Source organism: Rhinolophus sinicus, linkage group LG04 (genome assembly GCF_036562045.2).
Source record: "Rhinolophus sinicus isolate RSC01 linkage group LG04, ASM3656204v1, whole genome shotgun sequence".
Classification (NCBI taxonomy): Eukaryota; Metazoa; Chordata; class Mammalia; order Chiroptera; family Rhinolophidae; genus Rhinolophus; species Rhinolophus sinicus.
Window position 1 is genome coordinate 119176983 of NC_133754.1, and position 9729 is coordinate 119186711.

A 9729-nucleotide genomic window follows, 5' to 3' on the forward strand; every position below is an offset into this window, starting at 1 on the left:
AATTGATGAAAGATATGGCAGGTCATGTCTCTGTATTAGTTATCCACTAGAACAGAGGTTTACTGCGATTGAATTTCAAAAGGTTGGCATTATATTTTTATGTTCTTCTGTTTGTTTTTCAAATTTAATGAAATATAATGTGCATTGAAAACATTTTTTTAAATGAACAATAAAACAGAACTGATAGAATAAATCCCCACTACTTATAGCACAATCTAACACTTAATGTATTGGTGTATTTCTTTACAGTGTTTTGTTTGATGCATACAGGTATTTTCCCCTTAACTATATTCATAATAATATAGGTATAAATTATAAATTTATTTTATTTTAAAATTTTACTTTTTTTTTTTAATTCCCATCCCCCAGCACCTCCCGTTAAGAACCATCAGTTTGCAGTTTGTTCTTTATATCTATCAGTCTGTTTCTGTTTCTATTTATGTATTTATTTATTTATTTTAGTTTCCTCATGTAAGTGAGATTATACAGTATTTTTCTTTCTCTTATTTCACTTAGCATAATATCCTCTAGGTCCATCCATGTTGTCGCAAATGGCAAGATTGCATTCTTTTTTATGGCTAAATATTATTCCATTGCATATAGTCTTTATCCATTCATCTATTGATGGCCTTTCAGGTTGCTTCCCTTTCTTGGCTATTACTAGTAATGCTGAGATGAACATAGGGTACACATATGTTTCTTTTCAAATTAGTGTTTTTGTTTTCTTCAGGTAAATATCCAGAAGTGGAATTGCTGGATCATATGGCAGCTCTATTTTTAAATTTTTTGTAAATCTCCATAATGTCTTCCACAGTGGCTGCACTAATTTACATTCCCACCAATGGTTGACGAGGTTCCCGTCTCCCTCCCCCGTCCCCCCACATCCTTGACAACACTTGTTATTCGTTGATTTCTTGATGATAGCCACTCTGACAGGTGAGAGATGTGGCTATGTCCTTGTGGTTTTAATTTGTATTTCCCTGATGATTAGTGATATTATGCACCTTTTCATATGTCTATTGGCCATCTGTATGTCCACTTTGGAGAAATGTCTATTCAGGTCTTCTGCCCATTTCTTAATTGGATTATTACCTTTGGTGTTAAGTTGTATGAGTTCTTTGTATATTTTGGATATTAACTCTTTATCGGATCTATCATTGTTGAATATCTTCTCCATTCAGTAGGTTGTCTTATCATTTTGTTGATAGTTTCTTTCACTGTGCAAAAACATTTTTAATTTTATGTAGTCCCATTTGTTTATTTTTCTTTTGTTTTCCTTGCTCAAGGAGAAATATCCAAAAAGATATTGCTAAATCAGATATCAAAGTATGTACTGCCTATGTTTTCTTCTAGGAATTTTATGGTTTCAGAGCTAACATTTAAGTCCTTAATGCATTTTGAGGAATTTTTTTTTTGTATATGGTGTAAATATAAATACAAATTGATATCTACTTTAACATGTTTTCATGTAAAAATTTTCCAAGTTATTAAATATAACTATAATTTTAATTCCTGCATAATATTCAATTTAAGGAGCTGAATCACAGATAACGTAATTATTTCTCTATGACTGGACATTTTCTTTGCAATATTTCAATATATTAAATAATATAATAAAATGCATCTCTGACGTTTAAAGTTATACTTACATTCCAATTTGGGAAAATGATATTAATATCATGAACTTATTTACTGGACAGAGTTTTCCTATGAGACTATTAACTGAGAACGAAATTGCATTTATTCATCTCTATGTCCCCAGTTCTGCCTTGCACACACAGGGTAATCAGTATGTGTTTATTGTGCTAAATTGAATATACTTTCTTCTTTGATAATTTCCCACTCTTTTTTCAAAATAATTCAAGTAATTAGTTGTCAGCCACTAGTTACTAAAATAAGGGAAAGTCCCCAAATATCTACTAAAGTTAGAGGCTAAAATCTGTTATGAGTATCTTGGGATATAAAGAACTACATGTTCTTGCTTAGACTGATCTATTGCCTGCAGCTTGCCTATCCCTGGAGGTAACTATTCACATTAAGAAAAGTTTTTAGTTTGTTGTATACTATATTCAAAAAAATAAGTAAATAAATAAAATTTTTAAAAATTGCATCTTGCCTTCATTTTACTCATCTGAAAAGTAGCTAGAAAAATGATAAAATATTCGTCGCCTAGGAATCTAATGACAGTATGAATTAAGAATAGGCATGTAAATGGGAACTTTAGATGCAATTCTCTATCTGGCAAAGATGGTTACATCGATAAATGCCAAAATTGAACTATAGTGTGGCAAAACATAATTGAGTTTATTTCTCTAATGTGTTAAAAAAAAAAAAAAAACTGAATGCAAAATTGTATCATTTAGATATTTTAGATAGATGGTAAAGAAAATTTCCAGATGCCTAAATCCTTTCTGGCATAACAAATAGAAGCCTAAATATATCCATAATATTAGGTTGATACTTAATACCAATTTATATTTATTTCAGCAGAGAATGGCTAGGTACTTACAAAACCTACTTTCTCTTCCTCATAGCTAAACTACATTTCCCAGCCTCCCATGCAATTACGTGTACCCACATGACTGAGTTCTAGCTAATGAAGTATGAGCAGAAATTTTGAGTTCTATCGTTAGGTCTGGTTCATGAAAAACTCTTGCCCATAATTCTCTGTCTTTTTCCATATGAGATGGAAAAGACTTCAAAGGTCTAGAATAGAGTGGAGTCACAAAATACATAGGCACAGGTCTCTCAGTATTTTCATGGAACAGAACTAATATACTACTGGTTTAAGCCATTGAGATTTCAGGGTTTATCTGTTACAGAAGCTAACAGAAATTTATATTTGTTTGTTTCCAGAGAGTTCCAGATGGGATTTAAAACAGTTATCTTTTCTGAGCAGCTTTAAATAAGAAAGAAGCTTAAATGTCTAGGTGCCTTCAGCACCAACTAATTAAAACCAGGTAATTCCCAGAAAGATCCATTAATGAATACCCAACACTTCAAAGAGTCCAGTTTTCATAGAACAATAGATAGAAGTCAGGAATCTGCAGGGGAAACTACATAACAGAATTCTTCATGTGACCTTACTGTCCCAAGTAAAATTTAATAAGCTTATGAAAGAAAAGACATTGTCCTCTGTGGCCACACCTTTCACAGAGATTGGCCTGGTTGGATCTTGAGAATTGAGCAATTACTACAGAAAGACAGACAACGTTTTTTTGTTGTTGTTTATTTTTACTCCAAAGCGAGGCACATGTTTCATAGCTTTTCCTAACTCTATCTTCAGAAGGATTTAAGTAACTTAGTAACAGGAATATTGCTCGTTGAGTCATTTGTGTAAGGTTAGCCCTAGTCAGTAATGGAGCCAAAATTTCTATGCATGAGTTTTTGGGTTTGTTTTTTTTAACTTCAAAGGCAGAGTTCTTAGCCTTTATCCTATAGTTCTTCCATCCTTTCTTATACATTCACAGAATACAACTCATCTCCAATAGAAACTATTTTTAAAAAACAGAGAAAAAAACAAAATTACCTCATCTTCGCTCTGGGCTATGCTTTGGTATCTTTTTTTTCATGGGTCCAAATCAGCATTCCAATGGACTGTACCTATTTCAAAACATGAGTTCATTTTGTATGCAAGTGACTCGTAAACAATTAGCAAAGCTTGTCCTAAGTCATTAATTAATAGTTTCTGTTTAATCTGTCCTGAAACTGGAAAGCCCTCTGTTCTTGTATTTATTTTGATCTGTTTGAAATGCAAATTATTTGCTCTTCTCCTTCTTCTGAGTCTCCCTTTGGCCTACATAGAAATACTTGGACATATAGTGGGCCTAGTCTATGTAAACCTTTTAAAGATGAAAGTGGTTTTTGTCTAGCTTTGAGATATGTCTCTTTGAAATTAATATTATTATTTAAGGGGTAGTTGACTGATGATGCTGATGGCCTCACAAATGTGATACGAATGCTCCAAATCTGTAAGGTATTATACGGTAATTGATAAGAACAGAAATCTGCAACAATAAAAACGTATTTAAATCCTAACCCTCTCTTATTCTCAGTTTTCTCACTTCTAAAAGGAGAATAATAACTATCCTACAGGGTTATTGTGAGAATAAAATGTGATAGTGTATATAAAGGCAGAGCTCTACATATGTTAATTATTATTATTTAGAGAAACAGAAATATTGCAAATGATGTCTCTCAGACATAATATCTCACAATTGAAGGGAGTATTAAAAGCCTTTCCTGTCACTCCTATCCTAGGCAACCTGGAGGCACTGGATTAGTCTATCAAGGTAGATATTAAGGTCTGTTAAGTATCTCATAGTACAAATGAGAAAACAGGTAACTGTTTTCCTGAGGTTAAGAGATAAGTGGTTCAACAGGACTTGTGGAATCCTTCACAGCCTTCCACTATAGTTAAGGGCACATCACAACTTTTGTCTGACTTCTTCCCGGGAAATCTAGAGAACAAATATTAGGTTAGTTAGCCTCTTTTGTGGTAAAGAAGTTACTGCTGTATTGGGACTGTTCTGCATTGGCAGGCTTTTTTTCCTGGGCAAATGGGTGCTCCCCGTGCCAAATGAAGGCAACCTGCATGAAAGAGCCACTATGAGAGATAACGTAGGTCCTTTCAATAATGTCATCTTGGAGAGTAATGTGACCTCAGCAAATACTAGCTAGTGGTGAATATTCCCAGGGACTGTAGAATGACTACTCAACAAACCACAACAGAGATTCACTCATACAGATCAAGGGAACTACCAATATCATGTCCCTTGATCATGGGCCCCAAAGAGCCCTAGAAATTGCCCCATAAAAGGCATCAGCTTTAAAATCTGCCAGTCCCTGAGAACTCTAAGTTACCTATGACAGTTCCAGTTAAGCAAGAACTTTCCTGATCTCCTTACCTCTTCCAATAAATTGTAAAAGAACAATAGAGGAAAAAGCTAAGATGCTATTTGACTACATCTGTTGAGTCCTGCTTATTCAATTTAGTACTAGTTGCATGACCATGTTATATCAATTTTCATTGCATTAAATCATATTAACAGCTAATTTTCATACAATCTAACGTTATCTATATAGGATTCAAACCAAGTGATATTTGCAAGCATTTAATAGTCTCTATCCAACTAACTAGAAATCAAAATGCTATTTTCAGTTATTTACAGAAAGGGTAATCTTCATATGATTAATGGTGAGGTATCTACAATAGTGGGTAATGGTTTACCTATCTACAGGAGCCACTGAGTAAGTTTCTTATTACATTTGTAATTTTTGTTTAAAAACTAACTTCTTATAAAACCCACTGGATGATCTCCAAATCTGGCTTTCAGTGCTGGCTGTTTCTATTTCTGTTTTGAATATTCATAAAGCTGAGCCTTAATATTGAAAGTTTCCATTTCCTCCTTAACCAAAAATGAATAGGGAGAAAAAGGTAAAACTACAATGCTTTGGAAATGATATAGAAAGATAAATTTTACTCTATAGAAAGATAGTTCAAATCCAATGTTTCCTGCCAGGCAGGGGATGTGGGGGTTCAATCTCAAGTTTGCTTGGGTTCTTCAGAGAACTTAGGTAAAGTACCCTGGTGACTTCCAAGACTTGCTCACACCAAAATTGATTTCTCCTAGATTTCAAATGTTTTCTACAACTTTCACAACTCACCATTATCTGATTTAGGCATAGACCAGAACTTCTGAATTTACACTTTCAGAGACCTAGAAGTTATCATCTCAGACACCTTTATTCATTACATCCTTTTCTTTCTTCCCTCCTCCTCCCCCTCCCACCCCCCTCCCCACCCCCACGGACCTCTCTCCATTTGGGAAATAGCTCTACTGGGAAAAAAGTCCTATCATTAGCTAGTGTGAAGGTTTAAAGAGATTTCTGTGCTATCCATTTATTGTTCTGTGCCCTTGTTCAGTTGCCAGTCAGAGAACTAAATTAATCATAGAATTCCCAGGCTAAGCAATTTATTATTACCTTATCATCCATCAAAGCAGCTTTTTCTCTTCTCAACTTTCTTTTTACACACCGTACAACAACCGTTACCTCTTTCCTTTCTTACTTGTGTTTTTTGAAATGATGGCTGTCTGAAACTCTCCATTTCACTTTCTCCCTTCTACCAATCTATTTTTCTTTCTCACTGTATCATCTGTTCGAGGGCCTCCTTTCTCCAGTGTTCTCTTCATCTGTCCTCAGAAGAAATCCACATCTTTCTTTGGCATGTTTTCTGTCCTGCTGGATATTGCTTCAACATATCAAACCATTATCACATAAAAATGTATAATAATGACAGCTATTATTTATTAAGAAGTACAGATTGGTAGTTACACAGTACTCACAGGGATGTAAAATACAGCATAGGGAATACAGTCAATAATATTGTAATAACTATGTATGGTGCCAGATGGGTACTAAACTTATTGGGGAGATCACTTTGTAAATTATGTGGATGTCTGACCACTGTCCTGTACTCCTGCAACTAGTATAAAATCATGTTGGATGTCAACTGTAATTGAAAAAAAAATAATGGCAACTATTGCTTATGGGCATAGCACCTTACATACACCACCTACAAGCCTCACATTTATCCTGCTTTATCACAAATTAACAGAGGAGATGATGAGAGTCATAGATGTTATCAGCTTACCTTTGTCCCGCAGCTAACAAATGTCAAATTCAGACTTTGAGCCAGGTGTTTCTGAGTCCAAATTTTTGCAGTTCTATTCTTCCTCATTGCTTCTTTAAGTTCACTTCCTGAAGTTTTTGTTTGTGTTTCTTTCCCTAACAGAATGGGCTATAAAATAAACACCCAACACACAAAAAGTATGAAAATATCCAACTTCCCATACTGGGTTTAAAAAGGTAATAATTATTGTGCCTGAGAGTCCCTTTGATCATAATCAATGAAAAGTCTCTAGTCAGCTCCCTACAGAGTTTAGTTTCCTGCTTTATTCTTAATGAAACGAAGTTCAGCTTGTCAAACCTTGGTCACAGTCAGACATTAGGAGAAAGCTTTGATTGCACGACTTCTGCTGACAGTGAAAGCTAAATGGAGTCAGCAGTTTGCCCTTCTAGAATAAAACTGAGAAATACTTGTGATGAGAATAATAAAGCATAACCTTCCTACACAGTTTCCAAACTACATCAAAGAACTATGATGAGATAGGGCCCCAATTATCTGCTTCTGCCTCGCCAAGGCAAGTAGTGGAACAGGAGAGATATTCCAGATCTAAAGGGAGTTTGTCTGCTGTCTGCTTACCGGGTACTTATCCATCCTTCTTAATGATGGTCCTTCACTTTGACTGGAAGCAAAATAACCAAATGTTAAGAAAAAAAATATTAGATACTATCCAACTAAGTTGCACTCCTTTCTGGTTAAGTTGAAGCCAGGATTGAATTAGATACTGTCATTTCCATGTTAGTTAGAAACACTCAGTGCCAGATTAAGGGATTTACACAATAAAACAACTTTTCCCTAAACCGTTACTGAAATCAATCAGAAACAGAATGCCAGTTATCTCCTTATCTAAGTGATATGTAGATTGAATAAACACTGCCAGAAAAGGCTGTACTGTCCAGCAGACTCTATTTAAAAAAAACAAAAAAAATCAAGTTAAAATAAACTGAATAGTACAGTGTATAAAATTTTTATCTTGAACATAGAATCATGTGATTGGAATAAAAAACATATTTTCTACCAAAGAAATGCTAAAAAGTATTTGAAAAATATTATTTTCCAGGAAATTGTTAATCGGCGCAGGGAACCCACACATCTTGGCCCCGTCCGTGAGGGACATATTCGAGAGCACCAGGAATTCCTCATTCTGTTACTGCTCTTAAATTTGCTATCTCAGTGAATGACACCAGGTCCCATCTGATTGACAAAAGGCTAGAAATCGTCTTTGCCTATTTCTCTTCTCACAGCCAATCCACAACTAATGCATTTCTATTCTGCTTCAAAATACCCCTCGAATCTGTCCATTTACTCAAGCCTGCTCCTATAAGCCTGATCGAGACCACTTTTATTCTGGCTCGAATTAATGCAACAGCTTCCTGACTTTCCAGCTTCAAGTTCTTCCCTCCTGAAAGTCTGTTTGTCATGCTGCAGTGAGATTAATCTTCTCCAAATGTAAATCTGATCATATTCTTTTGCATAAAACACCTTAATGGCTTGTCATTGCCCTCAGGACAAAGTGCAAACAGCTTATCACAATTTATAAATGCCTTGTAAATCATTTCCCTAATTATCTCTTCAGCCTCTATTATCTCCATTTCTCTCCTGTTTTTGCTCCAACCATTCTGAGCTACTTTAATTCCCCCATCACAGAGTGTTCTCTATTATTTCCAGGCCTGTGCATATACTGTTTTCTTTGTCTAGAACATACTATACCTCTTTCCACAAAGGATTGGGGTCAGAGGGTATAAGTGGAAATACACTGTTGCAAGGCTACTATATTTTACCTGGAGCAATTTGATAATAACTCTAAGTAGATTGTGATAATCGCTAGAGAAACAGATAAAAATAATATAAATACATACATAGAGATAATCGAAAGGGGAATCGAAATGCAGTACTAAAAACTAATTGATTAAAACAGAAAAAGATAAGAAAAGAAGGAATAAAAAATGTAAGTGATAAATAGACAATAGCAAAATGGCATACCGAAATGCAGCTATTCTAAAGAATTTGATTTTTTTTCAGAGAGTCTGCGGCTGAGATAATTTTTTACAATAATATTTTCTTTGTTTTATATAGATGAGAAAAGAATTATACTTTATAACTTGTTAATTTATTCTATTTATTCTAATAATTTTCAGTTGATTTCCTTTGGTTTTCAAGACATATTAATTTGGTCTATAAACAATAATAGTTTTACTACATCTTTTCCAAAAATTATAACTCTGATATAGGTCCCTATATAATTGATTTTGCTAGCACTTTCTGGGTCTTTGCCTTGTTTCTACATTCAGGGGGCATTTTTCTAGTTATTCACCATTAAGGTTGGTCCCAATTATTTTTTTTTTATGGATAGATTTGTTTAGATGTAGCTAGATAGAGCTACACATATAGACATAGACATGTAAACACGGTGATTGGAGAATTATACTATCACTAATTGTTATTTTACAATTCAGAGTGAACACTGAAGTTTATCAAATACTTTATCTAAAAACATTGTTTTAAACTTCCGGTGCTTATGGATGAAATGTACCCCTGGGGATCTCAGGTTGAGAAGCACACTCAACAGACCTCTTGTTATTCAGTTGAGCAGTAAGTTCATGTGTGGTTAACTACCTACATGTAAAACATACTTCTGATCTCATTTGATACTTAATTTCAGTTAACAGGTTCACTGGCTTTGAATTTGCATATGAAAAGATTATGGCTCATTTATTATTTAAGGCCATTTTTTCCCTTAATTTTATGATTCTTCCTACCCTTCAATATTTAACCTAAATACTTGAAGAAAGCATTTTCATCATCATAGCTATTTTGGTGTCTTGATTCTGCCTCATCCCTGTGATTGATAAACACAAAGAATATAGGGAGATTTTGAAGATTTTCATTTGCCTCAAAAAAGAAAATCTTTCCATAAATCAGAATTTACTGAATTCTGAAAGAGGTATACCTTCTAAATGAAAGTTCTCTTTTAAAATTAATAAAAAAGAAAATTATACATGCAGGAAAAAAAGTCCCAGCCTCTTACACTGAAGGGAACT

The 9729-nt window shown here is 34.2% G+C and overlaps 1 protein-coding gene across 5 annotated transcripts in view; it reads left to right on the top strand.

Moving 5' to 3' along the window:
- The window catches only part of LINGO2 (leucine rich repeat and Ig domain containing 2), a 1139090-nt gene that overhangs the window by 1115441 nt on the left and 13920 nt on the right, over window positions 1–9729 (top strand). The window lies entirely within an intron of this gene.